This window comes from Myotis brandtii, unplaced genomic scaffold (genome assembly GCF_000412655.1).
Source record: "Myotis brandtii unplaced genomic scaffold, ASM41265v1 scaffold519, whole genome shotgun sequence".
Lineage (NCBI taxonomy): Eukaryota > Metazoa > Chordata > Mammalia > Chiroptera > Vespertilionidae > Myotis > Myotis brandtii.
The window spans coordinates 1,526,952-1,546,289 of record NW_005369782.1 but is presented as its reverse complement, the minus strand read 5'-3'; positions in this window follow the sequence as shown (position 1 = coordinate 1,546,289).

The following is a 19,338-nucleotide window of genomic DNA, read 5'->3' as shown; positions in this document are numbered from 1 at the left end:
CTTTCCATCTTTCTGCTGAAATTTGCCAGCTGTTCATGTGTGTCGTCCATCTTCTCCACTAGGGTCTTAAAAATATTAATCATAGATATTTTTAAATCACTGACTGATAGTTTCGAGTTTCAATATATAGGTTATATCTGAGTATCTGCAGCTCAGAGGGCTTCTATGTGCTCAATGCTAGCTGCTGTTAAAATTTCACAGATTTGTTAATAAACTGTACTAAAATGCTCTTAGTCACTTTATGCCAGTTCCATATTTGTCTTTTGTTCTGGCCCAGGTAATCTAGTGCACTTGATCACATCTCTCCTTAATAGTTTCTACTACTCTGTAGATTTCAGGCTAATTAGTTGTCCTGTTATCTCAGTTATCTGATAAATTCAAAAAATATACATGGTTTTGTAAATTGCCCTACTTATTTCTAGTTGCTAAAATGGGAGCAGCATACGTTCCTATTTTCTATTTTTTCTAAACAAGCTGGAACACTTCATTACCAATTTTAAACTACAAAAATGTACCCCTTTTTTTCTTGACTTAACAACTTTAGGTAGTGGCTAGAAATATTTGTTGAGTAAATGAATCTACACCATATTTTACCTCTTCTACCTCTTCTATACCTTTTAGTTAGAATAAAACACTTTAGTTTTCTGATAATTGTCATTAACTTAAACACATCCATTAAGTTTCTATTTCTTGATTTATAATTTATAGACATATTCTACTTCTTAATATGAATGGTGAGAATTTAGAACACAATTACTCTCTGATAAAATCTAGGCTTGTGATATTTGTGTGTGTTTTTATTGAGATAATTGGCCTACAACATTCAGAATGTATTTTGAAGAGTAAAATGAACCAAAAATTTGTATTATTTTTTAAAGTGGGATTAAATTTGGGTATGCTAACCAGGAGTGGACAAAAAGTGGGATTATTGATATTGGCTTCTCAATCCTTTTTTGAGCTGTGGACAATCAGCCTTTGCTGGAAAAAAATCTGATTTGTCATGCTTAATGGTTTCAATGGTATAAATACTCCAGCCATGGCTAATTTCCAGTTGCTAACCTGACATCACTGAATATAAAGGTGAGAAAAGATATGCACAATCAGCTCTCATGAGCTGAGAAGGCTTTGGTGCACCATTGCTTATTACACAGGTCATGCCAAGAATGCTAATATAGAGCAATGATAGGCTAAGCTTTTCAGAAAAGGTCCAGATATGCAATATTTTGGGCTTTGCATTGCACTTGGTCTTTGTCACCACTTAACTCCACCATTTTAGTGCAAAAGCAGCCATAGATAATTCACAAATGAATGGCTGCTTCAATCAAACATTATTTACAAAAACAGATGGCAGGCAGCATTTGGCCAATGAGCCATTGTTTGCTTACCCTTTATAGACCATAAAACACATGTGAAGCCCAAAGTAAATTTAACACAAAATAATCTTTCTTTAGAAATTCAAAAGACTATGGGAATTTTTGTTTGTTTTCGGTTTTCTCATATCTACTGGAAATAATATTCTTTCAACTTCCAAACCTCAAAGAAATGTTGGCGGCTCTTTGGAGTTTAAGTAAGTTTTAGTTGAACACATTCTTTTGATCTTTCCAGGATTAATACAAATTACTCATCCTGAAAGATCAATAATTATTGGCTTTCTTCGTGTTCCTCAGGTCAGTGTTTTATGATAAGCTGACTTGATGTGTTAGCACAGCACAATGAAAAGCATGTGAAGTGGCATCAGGAACTCATGAGTGATAGCCAGATAACTAGCCAATTATGGGGAAAAAATTTTTTTTTCAGTAAGTCAGAAAAAGAGATGTCATCTTACATGACAGAAGAAAACATGCTTACTTGAAAGGAAGTCACCTTAACAAAATATTATTGAGCCACAAACAAATGTCCATTCAAAGCCTGATATATAGATGTAATGTTCCTTGTCATTTAAGTTTTGGGAAAAAGGACCTAAATAAATCCCTCAATTATAGACTGATACAATTATGTATTCTCATAAACTCTCCTGTTTTAAAGTTTTAATGAGCAACAAATGTGACTCCTGGTGTACTCTGGAAGAAACCAGCACCGTTCTTTCACGAATAAAGAGCATCGACCAATCAGTTTGCAAAGGATGTGATTTTCCTCAAGCAAATCTCCACGAACTTTCCTTCTCTTTCTCTAGGCTACACCCATGTCATAGCTCACTCATTAAAACTGTCAATAAAGCCCTGGCCCGGTGGCTCAGTTTGTTGGAGTGTCGTCCCACACACCAAAATGTTGGGGGTTCAATTCTCAATCAAGGCACATTGCAGGTTTGATCCCCAGTGCAACTGATCCATGTTTCTTTCTCACATCAATTTTTTTCCCTCTCTCCCTTTCTCTCTCTCTAATCAATAAAAAAACATTTAATATAAATTTTCAATGATTTATTAATATAATTTAATATCTACTATCCATTAAGATACTTAAATATCTCTAGTGCTTACAAGCTCATTTCATTTTTCCAACACTGGCTAGTTTTGTTTGTCACTTACTCATGCTTTTATTCATCTAAAACCTAATTACCAGCACCAGTTATGTGCCAGTCATTGTTCTAGTCTTGGGGATCCTGACTAAGATAGAGCCCTGCATGCCAGGGTCTCACACTGCAGTTAGGGAGATAACTACACAGACTATTACAAAGCATTGGGAGGCACAATGTACACCGACTACAAGGACTACAACTGTAGCTTTTTCCAGAGGAGGTAATGCACTAATTTTTTTGAAATTAACACATTTTTATCTGGAAGTAAATTCCTATATCTTATACATACAGGTTTCTAAGGCGAGTTTATCCCAATTATTTATGGTGTGGTAAGGAACTAATATTTTTATCTATCTGTTTTGTTTTGTTTATCCAAATGCACTGTGTGCTCCCACTTGTGTAAAATACAATAAAAATGTCACAACAATGTCAAATTGCTATAACAATTTATATGCTTATCCCATGAGGATCTGTAACCAACTGTTTCCTGGTCAGCATAGCCAGCAGATCCAAACTTGAGTACCACTGACTTAGTTTACCATGAACAGGAATGTAAATTATATTACTTATTTCAGTGGCACCCAGATGACAAACTGATGGCCAGGGTTGTACCATTCACCCTCCAGGAATAATATTACCGAAGAATTTCATAACTCTTGGTGTGAGTGAGATAGACACTCTTTACAAGCTCAGGTGGAATTCTCCCGTCTCCATTTCACAGATAAAGATACTGAGATCACAGAGCTAGGAAGTGTCAGAAGTGGGTACAAACCCTGAGGGGACAGTCTGACCACTAAGCTATGCCACAAGGCGAGGACATGGCCCTCATTATTTTGAGGCAGGTTTCTTTTCTTCAAATAAGAAGCCGAATTCGTATTCTCTGTCTGATTTTTATAGCATACACGCATTCTTATGAAAATGTGAGTAGTAGGCTTGCTGAGCAGAAAGGGGTACTTTACAATAGTGAATAGTTTTCTAAAATAAAAGATTTAAAATTCTGTTGATGAATTAAAGTCATTAAAATCAGATGTAGTCAGTCTCCTTCTCTGTTCACGTTCGCATGCTGGGGAGGTAGGGCTGTCTGGACACTAGACACATTCTTGCCCTGTGTGACAGCTTTCCTTGTCAACCTGGCTGGGCTCCCATACCCAGTTATTTAATCAAACACTAACCTAAATTATTCTCAATGATGTGGGTGTGACTCTCCAATCAGTAGGAAGGCCTTGAGAACAAAAATTGAAGTTTCCTTGGAAAAAAAGAAATTCTACATTAATACTGCAACGTTAGCTCCTGCCTGAGTTTTCATCCTGCCAGCCTGGCCTACAGATTTTAGACTTACCAGCCCTCACAAAATTGCATAAGCCAACTCTTTGAAATGCATATATGTATACTGCTTCTTGTTCTGTTTTTCTAGCGAACCCTGACTGATACACCTTCCCACCAGGTTACAATCAAAATTATTTAATTTTTCTTAATGACTCTCCATGTATATTTATTAGAAAGTTCAGCTTGAAATATTACCAGATTTCAGGATCCCCAAGAAACCAGCAGGGAGCCAGCAGTCCGATGTAAAAGCATAAGAGTCTTTATTCGAGCTAGCTCGGCTCCCCGACCTTGCCGACACAGCGACAGGAAGCAGAGAGAGGTGGCGTGGGAAACTCAGGGTTTTAATAGGGGGGTGGAGTGAGGGGAGTGGACTGACTGTGGGCCCTGCCGATTGGCCAGGCGCAAGTCAGGTCTTGTTACACAGGATGTGGTCATCTCTATGGCGCGCACGTCCCTTGATTGTCATTGGTTAGTTTAAAATCCCGGGCGTGGCCAGCAGAAGCCTGGGCTTCCGGGAAGAAAGGGGTCTGAGCACGTGGCTCCTACCCCAACATGGAGGATACCGGCAAGATGGAGGGCATAGCCTTCCCCCTTTCAGGATTAACACTCAATTTGCATTTTACTCTGTGCTGACAGTTTTAAAACATTCAATCTGTTCATTAATATTTTCATTTAGAAAGTAAATAGAATCAGTATGTTTGTATCACGAAATTATAAAGTAGGATTATCTTCTCTTTTTATTTATCTTTATTGTTGAAAGTATTACAGGTCCCCTTTTTTCCCCCTGCTGACCCCTTCTACCCTGCTCTCCCTCCTCCCCAGGCCTTCACCAGGATTATCTTCTCTTAATTTGTTACCTCACTTTCTCCTCTGTGTAATAGGAATAAAATATGCCAACACATGCTTTAGATCAGCGATTCTCAACCTGTGGGTCGCGACCCCTTTGGTGGTCAAACGATCCTTTCACAGGGGTTGCCTAAGACCATCCTGCATATCAGATATTTACATTACGATTCATAACAGTAGCAACATTACAGTTCTGAAGTAGCAACGAAAATAATTTTATGGTTGGGTCACAACATGAGGAACTGTATTTAAAGGGCCAGAAGGTTGAGAACCACTGCTTTAGATGAATACATTAAAAAAATATTCAAGTTATTTAGAGTAAAGCCACATGTAGACAGAAAACAGTACTATTCTGGCTCAAGTACTTACTACCCCTTATTAGAAGTCTGGTACACACAAAATGTGGAAGCAAATTAGTCAATTATTTTATCAGTTATAATTAATAATTTATTAAATAATTAAAACCATGAACTTTCATTTTTATAAATGAATTTTTATTATACTTTAGGTTTCAGATTTTAAATAAATTTCATGAGAATTTAATTGTGAAAACTATACTACTTCTTTATTTAATTTAAATGCCAGCCACTGGTAGCCAGACACCAATCTTGCTGTGTATACTTTTGAAGTTACATTCTCTCTGGAGAGATTTATTATCAGACACTTTCCAAGAAAAAGACAGAAAGCTATTTATGAATTATTGAAGGTAGTTTTGTCAAGGGAAAATTTAACTTTTAGCAAAATACAAATAAATTCCAACAGTTAAAATAGCCACTTCTTTACTCCAATGGATTATATTATCTATTCAAAACTCTTGCATGTATTTTCCATGCCCCGTCCTCTTTATTATATCTTCCTGATTGTGCCACTGGGGTCAGTGATCCAGAATGATTAATCACATAAAAAAAATAGACCTTCAGAATGTACATGGCTGCACCCGTCATCTGGTGTGTTAACTATCAGCAGATCAGCCACACACGAGCTGATGACAGCAGATAGAACTCCAAAACAAGAGCAGCAACCCGGTGCTTATTTACAATGCAAGACTCCAGGCACACATGTCGCCTTGAAAAGACTTGGCATTGGGCTCGCGTGAAATGGCACTTGTTGTTAAGCAGCTCTTCCCAAACACCTAATAGCAGCATAAGCACAATTTCTCCGACTGAAGGTTAGAGGCACACTAGGAGGTAAACTTCTGATAAAAAGGATTCAGAACTTCAGTCTAAAGAAACTCGATACTCTATTAATGAATAGTATTAGGTTAAAAATACATTTATTTGTTAGAGAGGACCATGTATGTATAAACAACTACAAAACATTGTGTTTTAACATCTTTTAAAACAGTTTCTTTCTTTTATTCTTACAAATCCACTAAGATATCTCCCAGGGCCATTGCTCTGAGGAGTGTAGTTTAGGAAGCCCCAGTACTGGAGTGGAAGCAAACAGAAAGTCCAGACTTCCACATATCTTTTTATTACCGCTGACTCCAGACTTCTTCAGATAGTAGCAGATAAAGTTCAAAACAGTAATTTCCCCTAGCAAATAGGAATTGGAAGGCTAGAGAGTTAATAGGGCTTTTTCGTCTCAAGTCAACTCTGTGATCTAATTTCAGATAGTGGGAAATATGCCAACTTTTAGCGGCTAATTAGAGTTATTCGATGGAAATTATTTGTAGCCAACCTTTAATCTCTTACAGCAAAGTGTAATGACAATGTTGGCAGCATAAATGTTGGAAAGGTTCTCAGGAAAGGATGCAAGGAAAAATGATTGAATTTAGGTAATGCAATTTGCTTGGCTGAAAAATTTCACAGACTGCGTGATGCTAATTTGGGTTAAATTTAGTCACAGTTCACGGTTTCCCACTTGGATGCTGGAAGCCTTTTTTTGGGGGGGAGGGGGCAGCTTTAGCAGGAGTGTCTTTCACAAATCTCAAAACCCAATAATTCTGGAGCAGACTGGCACTTGCATTGCTAATTAGGGCTTTATTAGATTTATTAAATTTGAATTGCTTTAGGATTAAACTAAAAACCTCTCCTTGTGTCCATACAATTATACTCATTTGTTTAATGCTGTTTTACCCAAAGAGCTCCCACTCTAATGCAAATTGCATGAAGTTAGGAATTTTTTCCTATTTGGAAAAAATTCCCTACTGCATCCCCAAAGCCCACTTTAGGGTCTGGCACATACGTAGGCACTGCTGATATATTTATTAACTGAATGATTGAATAAATGCATGAGATTTAGTCTCAGGTGAAGGAGAGGATGCCACTGTATTAAGATCAATTGAGGAGCCTAAATATTTGGTTTCAAAGAAGCTCATCCTCCCAATGCCAGGAACATTTGGATCCCAACCACAATCTGTGCTCCATAGCTTCCTCCTTGCTCATAGTCTACTACTTTAGTAAAAAAAAAAAAAAAAGAAAAAAGAAAAAGAAAAAGGTTTCATTTGAATTTTTGCAAGTGGGAAAGTTGGCAGAGCTAATGAATGACTTTTCATACCATAGTGACTCTAGGGCAAGAAAACTTACTTTTCCCCACAGTTATCACTGCCCTAAGTCAGGATTTTTAAAATAAAGATCAGTTTTAGCCTTGGTCAGTGTGGTTCAGTTGGTTGAGCATCGTCCCATGCACGGAAAGGTTGCCAATTTAATTCCCAGTCAGGGCACATACCAGGTTGTGGGTTCAGTCCCTGGTGGGGTTGTGTATCAGAGTCAACCAATTGAAGGATGTTTCTCTCTCACATGGATGCTTCTCTCTCTCTCTTTCTTCTCTCTCTAAAATCAATAAAAATAAGTGAAAGAAAATAAAGAGCAGTTTTTACTCATGCTGGAAGTCAGTTGTGTCCAAAAGGGACCCTTAAAAAACACACAACAAAAACAATAAAAAGAGTTTTTATTTAGCACTCCATGCCTCAACATATTTTATATATATATTTAAATCTTTCCCTGTGTTCCTTTCCCTAAGGTACCCATTTTTTCACTTCACCCTCCTCCCCCAGGAAAGAATTTCATAACTCACTCACTCTGAATTACAAATAAAACTTTATATATTAATATCCTCAGCTATTTTACTCTTAAATCATAGGAATCCACTTCTTATTGGCTAAGATTATTTTGGAGATAAGAGGCCAACTCACATGTCCTAAAATCTCATTATCCATTTGCTATAATATTAATAAATATTAGATAGCAACAAACAGCTAATGGATTTTTAGTATAAGCAAATGTGTAAAACCAATTATAATTTTCTATGGCATACTAATAATGTGACTATTTAAAAGGGGGGTGATCAATTTGATGAGGTATTATGGAAAAGTCATTATTTTATAAATCAGTCTTTTTATTGTTGGACGGCTTTAATAATTAAAACTGTTTATCCTCTTGTCCAGTTGAAGACTGCTTCCATGTGTTTTATATATTAGCCAAATACTGGCTTCTGGTGTAGAAAAAAACCTTATAATTCTTCAAATATTTTAGGTGAATAGGATTTTTTTCCTTTAATCATTGCCTATTTCCTGAACATGTAAGCAGGTCACTTCCTTTTCTATTTTTAACTACTGCCCCTTCCTATGAGAAGCCCTGGATCTCCCAGCATCTGTGCTAACTTAGCCAGGATCTATCTAACATGGCAGCAGCTGGTGGAGGCAGTGGATTTGCCTCTAAGAAAGAATGGACTATCACTCACTTGGTAGGACCTCTGCTCCACTTCATATCAGAAGTGAATTGAATATCAGATTAGGGGCTGGAGATGCATAATTTCAAGGATAAAGACCTAGATTATTGTCTGTGGCATTTGACTCTCTGCTTGCAATCCACAGCAATCTATCTCTGCAATGGGCTGGGTATCTGAAAGGAAGAACAGAACACAAAGCAGGCTTCTGAGTTGTTTTTATCCCTAACATTCTAGTGGAAAATTTACCATAAATGCCAAATACAGCAGGACTTTCAGGACCCTGAAATCCCGCTCAGAAATTCAGGTAACAAATAAATGAGTAGTTGACATTTAAAACAATGATAATACAAAATGTTAATGAGAAGATGTCGTTTATATGTTCCTGGTAGGCTCAGCCTTCTGGGAGGTGATTTGGCAAGGTATCAAAAGTCTGAAAATGTGTCCTAACTGGTTTGGCTCAGTGGATAGAGCAAGAGCATCGGCCTTTGGACTCAAGGGTCCTGGGTTCGATTCCGGTCCAGGGCATGTACCTTGGTTGAGGGCACATCCCCAGTGGGGATTGTGCAGGAGGCAGCTGATCGATGTTTCTAACTCTCTATCTCTCTCCCTTCCTCTCTGTAAAAAATCAATAAAATATATTTTTTTAAAAAGTCTGAAAATGTGCACATGATTTGATCCAGAAGTATCTGGAGAATGATTAGGGATGCATGCAAAAATTCCCCCTTATAACCAATATATTGTTATAAGCAACACATATAGCAGCATATGTTACATGTAATAGCAAATATTGGGGCAATTAATTATTTGATGCCAGAAAATTGCTTAAATTAATTTGTTTATACATATGAGGGCATACCAGCAGTCATTGAATATTATGCTATAGAATACTTAATGGCATGGGAAAATACCCATTAAATATTAAGGGAAGAAAGCGGGTTGCAAAAATTATGTACCTCCATGAGATTAAATTATGTAAAATATCTATGTAAATAAAAATTAAGTATATTGATTTTTGATGTCCTTGACAGTTTTGAGGAGTATTGGTCAGATATTTTGTAGTATGTGTTTTTCTAGAGACTCCATATTTTATATTAGGATGAGCCATAAGAAGTTGCCTTTATTTAACTGTGTGTGATCTGCAAATGTCCATTTCATAAGGTTCAAGCTTATGTAATTTATATGAGCTATTTTGTAATCAAAAGTTATATTTGATTGTTTGCTAAAAAAATAATCTTCCCAACACAGAGGCTGAGACATTGATCTCCCAACACTTTTATTGGTTGTGATAGCTGGAATCCAGGCCTGTAATTTTGTTTTCTAGTACTTTCTCTATTTACTCTAGTATGGATGCAAAAAAAAGAATCGTTTTCTAAGTACACTGTGAGCTAAAAAAATGTGGTAAACACTGGTTAGATCAAGGAGACTTTTTTTTTCTTTTTTCTTTTTCCTTTTTATTTTTTGCATGGTATGGGAAACAACAAGAGATTTTAGTATTGTTTCTGAAAAGTGGCTCAAATTTAGGAATTATCTTTTTCAAAGAATCTGTGACACCAAAAAAGATTTGGTTTACCCTGTCCTCAAAAGAATTTTCCAGCTCCTATCCTTAAATGGGAGAGCTGTGCTCATAAAATGTGATTGAAATATAAAACTCTATCCACACATCCACCCACCCACCCATCTAGCCACACTCCCATTTGCAAAGTCTCTCACTTCACTAGCAATCATTGAAATCCTAACTGTAGAGTGCTGGAGCCAAACTGTGGGATTGTGGCATTTAGATTTGAAACTCTAGGATTGGTGTCATAAGGTAATCATAGCACTGCTAAAGCAGCGAATTGGATCATATGACTCTTTAAGACTTTAAGTGGGAATATACCAAATGGCATGGCTCAAAAGGGACATAGCTTACTAAGCTAATTTTCTTTCTCCTTTATTGGATGACTAGAGCAGCTGGTAGGTTTTAAACCATCAGCTAAACTTAGAAATGTGGTCAATAGACAGACATACTCCACTTAGTCTTGGCTGTGAGTCCAGAGTCACACTGGAATAAATTGTCTAAGCTTTAATTACACAAAATTGGGCAACTGTATATATATATGAATATAAATATTCTAAGTAATTTCTAGAACTGAGTTGGAAGAATCCTTGAGGTTTTAAATCTAACTGTGCCCAAATAATCTTCACTAAGGCATAGTTGATGGATGGTATCAGTCAGTCTCTGTTTGAATGGACTGAAAGTTTCCTGCATCTTCCATTGTTGGAATTAGAAAAGGATTCTATATTAGGGATCTGGTATCTGCCTTGCTGTTTGTTTTTACATGGTCCTAATACTGTCCATCTAAAGCAGAAACTGGTTACTTCCCCTTTTATGTATTAAATTTTCAAATACTTGATTGCAAAACCACTATGATTAAATCTTAATGACCAACAGAAATGAGAAGTCTTGAAAAACAGAGTAAATAAGCAGGTCTACATTAAATGTAAATAAAAACTATATTTGCACTTTTTTTTTTGAAAACCAGACTCTATTTTTTAAGAATACTTTTAGATTTACAGAATAATCAGGAAGATAGTATAGAATGTTCCTACATATTCCCATATATTACACACCCAGTGTTAATGTATTATTAACAACTTACATTAGTATGGTACATTTATGACATTTAATAAACAAATATTAATAGATTATTGCTAACAAATACTTTACCCATATATCCTTAGTTTTTATCTGACATCCTTTTTAACTTTCAGAATCTCACCCAGGATAGCACATTACATTTAGTTGCCATGGCTGGAGAGTTATTGAATTCCCTGGATTTTGATGTTCTTGGCAGTTTTGAGGAGTATTGGTCAGATATCTTGTAGTGTTGAGATTTGTCTGATGTGTTTCTCATGGTTAGGCTGTAGTTATGACTTTTGGGGAGAAAAATCACAAAGGTAAAGTATCACTTTCATCACATTATATCAAAGGTACATACTATCAACACAAAATCCTGGTTGCTATTTATTGGTCTTGATCATCTGGTTTAGGTAGTGTTTGTCAGGTTTCTCCACTGTAAAGCTCTTCATTTCCTCCCGTTCTGTACTGTACTCTTTGGAAGGAAGTCACTATGTGCAGTGCACAGGTAGAAAGTGGTTATGACTTTCCCTTTTTAGGGTGGACTATCTGCAAAATTTATTTAGAATTCTTCTGAATAAGAGATTTGTCTCTTCTCCACCATTTATTCATTTATTAAATCATATGTTTACAACAGAATGGATCATGAATACTTATTTTATATTTTAGGTTTAATTAAATACTACTTTATTAATTTTGTTGCTGAAATTGTTCTGGTTTTGGCCATTGTAAACACTTTCAGTTGGCCCTTATGTCTCTTTTATTCTCCTTTCATCAACATAGGTTGGTTTATGGGTTTTCTTTTTGGACTATAAAATGTTCCATGAGGATTATCCTGTATATTTAATCCCCCACTCCTAAAATCAGGCATTTCCCCAATGAGCCTTTGTTTGTTTTAACCAACTTAAAGGTAGTGAGTTAAGCAAATTTACTATGTTACTATGTTATTAGTAGATAACTACCCAGTATGTCAGTTAGATGTCAACAACAATATTGTAGAAATGTGCAGAATAAAGTCAGGAAATAAAAACTCCACCATCTAACAGGTGTCAGAGATGCCATAATTCTTCAGAGAGATTTCCCCAAAAGATTTTTCATTATTTCAGACTCCAGTTATCTCCATAGGAGAGTACAGCATCTTTCTTTCAAGCCAATGGAACCAATTATTCCAGCAAAGAAGAGACATCTAGGGTTTAGAGGCCATTTGGTGGTAAGACCTTCATAAAAGTAGATAACTAACATGCTGATGTTTACCAGATGTTTGCCAAAGCCTGCTGATGAATTCCCTCCATGACCATGCCACAAGTGCCTCCAAATTCTCTTCCAATATATTGAAATAGAAGAAAGACTTATTGTGATATGCCTGAGTATTGTTCTTGAGCCCTGGGCCCTCATTCTGGTTCTGCCAATTATTATCTGGGTGCCTTTGGGCAAGTCACTGAATCTGTTATCACATCTGTAAAACAGATGGATCATTAAACAAGGTTCAAGCTCAGGCAAGCTTTTAACGATTTTCAGTTGGTTAAGCCTGTCTTAGTAATGTTTTTTCTTGATTATGCCTTTTCTTCTTCATTAAAGGAGGAAAGGAATTTATTATCTTCAAGGAATAACCCTTTATGCAATTCTAATGAAATTCAATTCAATACAACAAGTATTGAGATTTTGTTAAGTGCTTTCAATAACCCCACATGGCCAGTAAAAAAGTCAGATGGCTCAAGGTGGAGGACCATGGACTACTGAGATCTGAAAAAAGTAGTGCCCAATCCATGTGACTGTGCCCAACATGGACATAATCTGAGGCAGTTTGGCCATGGTCTTAGGAGTGTACCATGCTGCACTGAACTCAGCAAATGCTTTTTTATATCTATCTCTGGCTGCTGAGTTACAAGGCCAGTTGGCCTTTACATGGGAGGGGCAGCAGGTTTCCTAAGGGTATGTGTACAACCCCTCAATATGTCATGGGATGGTAACCTGAGGTCTGTCACGATTCTTCTTCCCCAAATCAGTAAAATGGGCCTATTATGTTGATAATATAATGTTAACATGTAAAGATTTGCTTCTTTGGCAGGACACACTTCGGACCATTGTATGTAACATTTGCAAGGGAGAAGATGGGTGGTGAATCTACAGAAAATTCAAGGTCAAAGCATAGCTGTCAAGTTTTTCAGAGTCATTTGGTCAGGTAAGACAAGAGTTGTCCCAAGAGCCATGATTTAAAAGGTGTAACATATACAACCCATAATAACATGAAAAGGTGCAAACCTTTGTAGAGATTTGGAGGTTTTAGAGGACATTTATTCCCCACCTGGCACAGTGCCTTCATTCCTTGTAACACCTGGTAAAGAAAGGCACATTGGACTGAGGATCAGAGCAGCAAGCTGCCTTTGAGAAGACAAAAATACTAGTGAAACAGATAAAGTTCTGGAGATCTTCCAAGCAGAGCTACCATTTCAATTAGATGTTTCTGTTACTCCAGAAGATGTGGGCTTGGCACTGTGGCAGAGACAACAGAAGAGGAGAGTGCCCCTAGGATTTTGGTCTAAGCTCTGGAAGGGGCCTGAAACCAATATACCCCCACAGAGCAACAGCTCCTAAGTGTGTACACAGTGTTCCTCCAAGCAGTCTCATGAAGCAACAGCATATCATGTAAAAACTTTCCTTCCTATCTAAGGGTAGGTTGAGAATAAGTTCCATTGACCCACCGCTACCATGGCTCAAACTCCCACTTTGACTAATTGACATGCCTATTTGCTGCAGAGGAGCACCCCTGTCAGCCAGCTCAGTCTCTAGAAATGTGTGTGCTCCTAGGCCCTACAGACAATGTAGATACTACAAAAGCCCCTGTCCCTATTCTGGGACAGTGGTAGTCCCTGCGGCCTTTAGAGAGGCAGTAGGGGAAATTCCCACTGACACCTGCTACACTGATGAGTCTAGTTGGGGCTAACCACCCACATGGACTGCAGTTGCTCTTCACCCCAACACTGACACCATCTGGATGGAAACAGGAATGCACCACAGCAGCCAGTGGACTGAGCTCAGAGCGTTTTGAGTAGTGATCTATCCCTCATGAGCCCTGGTGTTTCACCCTTTGTGCTGACAGGCTGTTCTAAAGGAATTAATTCTATGGTTTAGATTGAGGGTTAGATAATCATAAATGAGCCCTTGTGGGGTCTGGACATGTTGGAAAGCATTTGGGTTCTCCTGCAAGAACCTGAAGCCATCCTCATTGTCTTCCATGTCCCAGCTCATAACAACCCCTGGCAATCAGGAAGCTGGTGCTCTAGTTTGGGTACAAACCCTAGCAACCGATCCTTCAGTAGATCCAGAAGATTGGGTGCATAGAAAGAGCGGCCACCAGCACTCATGTGTGATGACATATTATCAAGGATTCCAGATTGTCCTTGAAATACAGTGACTTGGTAATGCAGTTACAGCACGTCCTGGGTGTTCTAAAACAGGCCCAAGGCAACTGCCAAAGGAGTCTGGGGCCATTCCCAACAGATAAGTGATTGGCAAATTGGTTACTCTAGTCCCTTCCCTCCACATGAAAGTATGTGTGGATCTAAGCTTTTCCCATGTAAAATGAGTTTGCTGTTATTAGAGGATTAGAGAAACTGAGTACCATATAGGTATACTGTCCTCAAGTAGACAGTGACCAGGGGTGACATTTCAAAGGTCATGACGTGCAAGACTGGGTAAAAGAATGTGACATTGAATGGAGGCTCCATTTCCCCTGTACCCTACAAACTTCAGAGAGTAAGGTGTTGAGACCATCTGGACAGAATATAGGACCAAACCCAGGTAAGGCCTATATATAAAGATTTAAGATCCTGGCAGGTGGATACAGAGGTCTACTGATCTTGTGGTGTCCAAGGTATATATAAGTCCCTTAATCATTAAACCTGTCACCTACCAATCTGGGGTCCCCTGTCTTTCTTCAGTCACTCCTTGCCCTCCATGTAAAGGGGTCAGTTTTATACTTTACCCAGGCAGTTCCCAATTTGGCAAATGAACGCATCTGTAAGTTTTTCTTTCAGCCTCAGAAATATAAATATTCAGTATTATTGGAAGAAGAAGGCCCTTCAGTCAGCTTGTGACTTTGCCCAGAAGCCCTGCAAGGAGGACAGCCTGTTGTAAGTGATAACAAATTCTTAATTTACTGTAATCTCTGCTTCAATCGGATCTTCTGCTACTGCCTAGTGCCCAAGCTGATAGCTCCCTTATCGGCACTAACTCAGAAAATAAAAGGTTGTAAAGCTGAATTGCTGCCAGTCTTCTTCCAGCCAAGCCATTCTATTTAAAATCTCCAAAAGGGCCAGCCCCCTGTCCAGAGCAGCTCCAATCACAGCTATAGAACTGAAGCTTAGCATAAGGATTTAGGGACCAGGCGAGAGAGAGAGAGAGAGAGAGAGAGAGGCACTGATTTTTGACTTTGAGAAAACTCACAAGCCATTTAAGTATTAAGTTCCATTAGTCATGCCATAGCAAAAAAAAAAAATGTCTGTAGTATTTGTGTTAGAAGAACAGAAAATTAGAAATACCACTCTTCCTGCTGAACAATGGCTACTACTTGTTCAATTACTTCTTCCTCTCTGGACTAAATAATATTAAATTGCATATTCTGCATCTTTTTAGGGCTCAGGCCTTAGCTATACTTTCTAAAATTCTTCCTCTTGACTTATGTTTATTTGCTCATTTAAGAACCATTTCATTGGCCATCCTTTTGCCTTCCTCACCAAGCACTTATGGTTTGGACACATGTTCTGTTTTTCAAAATATAGTTGGTCCACATTCAAGTGTCAATACAGGGGCTGTTGGCTTTAGTGAACACTTGTTATTTGCAGTTCTAGGCTGAAATTGTAGACTTATCTGTACATTTGTATCATTCCTTCCTCAGCCAGCCTTCTCTTTTCCCTTAGCTAAATAACCAGGAAGGTCTGAACAGTGTAAATAGCATCCAGGCTTGGAAACATGGGTTGGAGAAATGGCTTACAATAAGCAAAACAATTATTATTTTTGAGGGCTGAGTTGATGGGGTGAAGGCCACAGGATTAAGGAGTAGAGTGAAAAGGGCAGTGCTGAAGAGCTGAAGAGAGATTTTCTGCTTTTTTTTTTCTGACTCCTCCAGTTTATGGCACAAATTGATTTCTGAAATATCATTAGGAAATATGATTGGTTTGCCAATGTCACCCCAGATTTCATTGTTTCCCCCTATTGTGATGTATATTTTGCTTAAGGACTTTCTATTTCTGAGATATAAATGAATGTATGGTTTAAACTGGGGCCCCTTGACACTGCTTCGATATAGGCAACAAAAAAAATGAAAGGTGGAAATCTGTGAAGAGAGTCCTCATGAGCAGATGCTGCAGAATCAACCAATATTTATGAATTACCTGTGGTTCCAGCCTGTGGCAGTGCCATGGTAAGAAGCAAAAAGTGTAGAAGATGGTCCCAGAGAGATCCCACACTCCTCAGAGGGAACCTGAACACCAGAGCACCAGAGGTGGCAAGAGGCACCCATATAATATCTGGCTGTGAAAATCAGCAGGGACTCTGTCCACAGGTGCCCTCTCACAGGGCCACAAACTCTCATTCACGGCCACTCACCATGGGTTCTGGCAGAGGGAAAGCAGAGCAGACTATAATCACATAAGGAGAGACTGGGGTTTGTGGCTCTGGAGAGAGAGCCGAAAGGACAGCCGTCAGGATCCCTGAAATAAGTTCTTCTCCCACACATCAGACAACACCTTTCTTGGCTGAAGCACTCCTCTCTATATAGCAACAGCCTGGGGGAATGCAATAGCCTCACCCTCTGGACTTCCTGCTGCACCACCCTATGGAGGTTATGCCCTGCTGTGGAGTCAGCTGCCGGGGCCAGGGTGTAGAGGTCTGACCATACTCAGTGATTGTCAGTGACTGAGTGGTGTGATCTTGGATCAGTGACCATTCCCCCCACATTCCCAAGGACCTCACTCGTGCCTCCCCTTCGTAGGAAATCTGTAAGCCCCATCTCTGGGTTCCCAGTGGCACAATCCTCCCAACTGCTGGTGACTCTACCCTCTCGAGGTCTAGGCAGGATCTGGGACAAACAGAGTTGTGTGGCCCTTGGGTGGGGGCCACACCCTCCACCTTCTTTAAGCCTGACCTGCACCTCTCCTTATGGGAGGTCCACCAACCCAACTCTCCCAACTCTCAGTGCCCCCTCCCTGCCCCATTGAGATCAGGCTCTGGGCAAAACCTGGGACAGGCTGAATTCTGTGGCTCTACAATGAAGGATATTTTTCCCTCACATATTCGAGTGGTACAGAACCCTCCCTTTATATGGACAAATCTGGTCTGTTTGGGCCTGATGGGCTCTACTGGTCTCACCCTGAAAACTCCCTGAGACCCCACCCCATCACAAATTTGTGTGAGAAAACAGGACACCTACTACTTAAGGCCACCCTACCAAGGCTGGGAGTCATAGCAGATCTACTAATACATAGAAACAAGCACAAAGAGGCAGCCAAATGGGGAGTCAAAGAAACATCCCCCAAATGAAAGAACAGGAGAGATATCCAAAAAAAAAGAGCTAAATAAGATGGAGGTAAGCAATTTATCAGATATTAAAAAATGGTTAAAAAGATGCTCAAAAAATGTAGTGAGAACTACAAGAAACTTTGTGAGAACTACAACATGAAAAATGACAAAGAATTCATGAAAGATAACTAGTCAGAAATGAATAATATGATATTTGAAATAAGTTATACTCTGGAAGGAATAAACAGTAGGTTGGATGATGTAATTTGGAAGACAAGTTAGAAATAAACCACCCATCAGAGCAACAAAAAGAAAAAAAAAACTTAATAAAGTGAGGATAGTTTAAGGGAACTTTGGGACAACATGAAGCATAAAATCAAAGAGGTTCCAGAGGGAGAAGAGAGAGAGCAAAAGATACAGAACCTGTATGAAGAAATAATAAGCAAAAACTTTCCTAACCTGGCAATTGAAAAAGACACACAAGTCCAGGAATTACAAAGAATCTCAAACTAGATGAAGATAAAGAAGCCCATACCAAGAGACATCATAATTAGAATGCCAAAGTTTAAAGACAAAGAGAATCTTAAAAGCAGCAAGAGAGAGACAGTTACCACCAAAGGAGCTCCCATAAGTCTAAGAGCTGTTTTCTCAACAGAAACATTTCAGACCAGAATAGATTGGCATGAAATATTCAAAGTGATAAAAAGCAAAGACCTATAACCAAGATTACTTTACCCAACAAGACTATCATTTAGAATTGAAGGAGAGCTAAAGAGCTTCCCAGACAAAACAAATAAACAACAAACCCTAAAGGAGTTTGTTACCACCAAACCAGATTATAGGAAATGTTAAAGGGCTTCAATAATAATAATAATAATAATAATAATAATAATGTAACATAGTTAAAGGAATAAAATAATAATAAATACATACCTATCAATAATCACTTTAAATGTAAATGCCTTAAATGGTCCAATCAAAAGACACAGGGTAGCTGAATGATAACAAAATAAGACCCAGGCCCTAGCTGATTTGGCTCAGTAGATAGTGCATCAGTCTGTGGACTAAAGGGTCCCAGGTTTGATTCCAGTCAAGGGCACATGTCCAGGTTGTGGGCTCAATCCCCAGTAGGAGATGTGCAGGAGGCAGCTGATCAATGATTTTCTCTCATCATCGATGTTTCTATCTCTCTCCCTCTCTCCCTTCCTGTCTGAAATCAATAAAAATATATTTAAAAAAAAATAAGAGCCATATATATGCAGTCTACAAGAGAACCACTGCAGCATAAAAGATACACACAGACAAAAAGTAAAGAAATTGAAAAGATATTTCATGCAAATTGAAAGGAAAAAAATAAAGCTAACATAGCAATACTTATATCTGATACTTCATATTTTGTTTTAAACTTTAGGGACAAAGAAGAACAATGCATAATGATAAAGGGAGTTATCTAACAAGAGGATATAACTCTTATAAACATTTATACACCCAACATAGGAACACATCCTATCTAATAATAGACAAACATGGTAATTAACCGTACCTCCAACATGCTTCCCATTGGCTAATCAGGGCGATATGCAAATTAACTGCCAACCAAGATGGCGGCCGGCAGCCAGGCAGCTGAAGCGAATAGGAGGCTTGCTTGCCCCAGTGAAGGAGGAAGCCAAGGTTCCCCGCGTGCTGCTGCCGGCCTCTGAGCTGCAGTTTAAGAAACATTGTTGCAATTATAGAAGCTAAACAAACTCCAGAAACCTGCTTTCAGCCGTCAGAGCTGAAGCGAGCAGGACCGAAACAATGTTGCAATTATAGAACCCAAACAAACCCAGATCCCTGCTTTCAG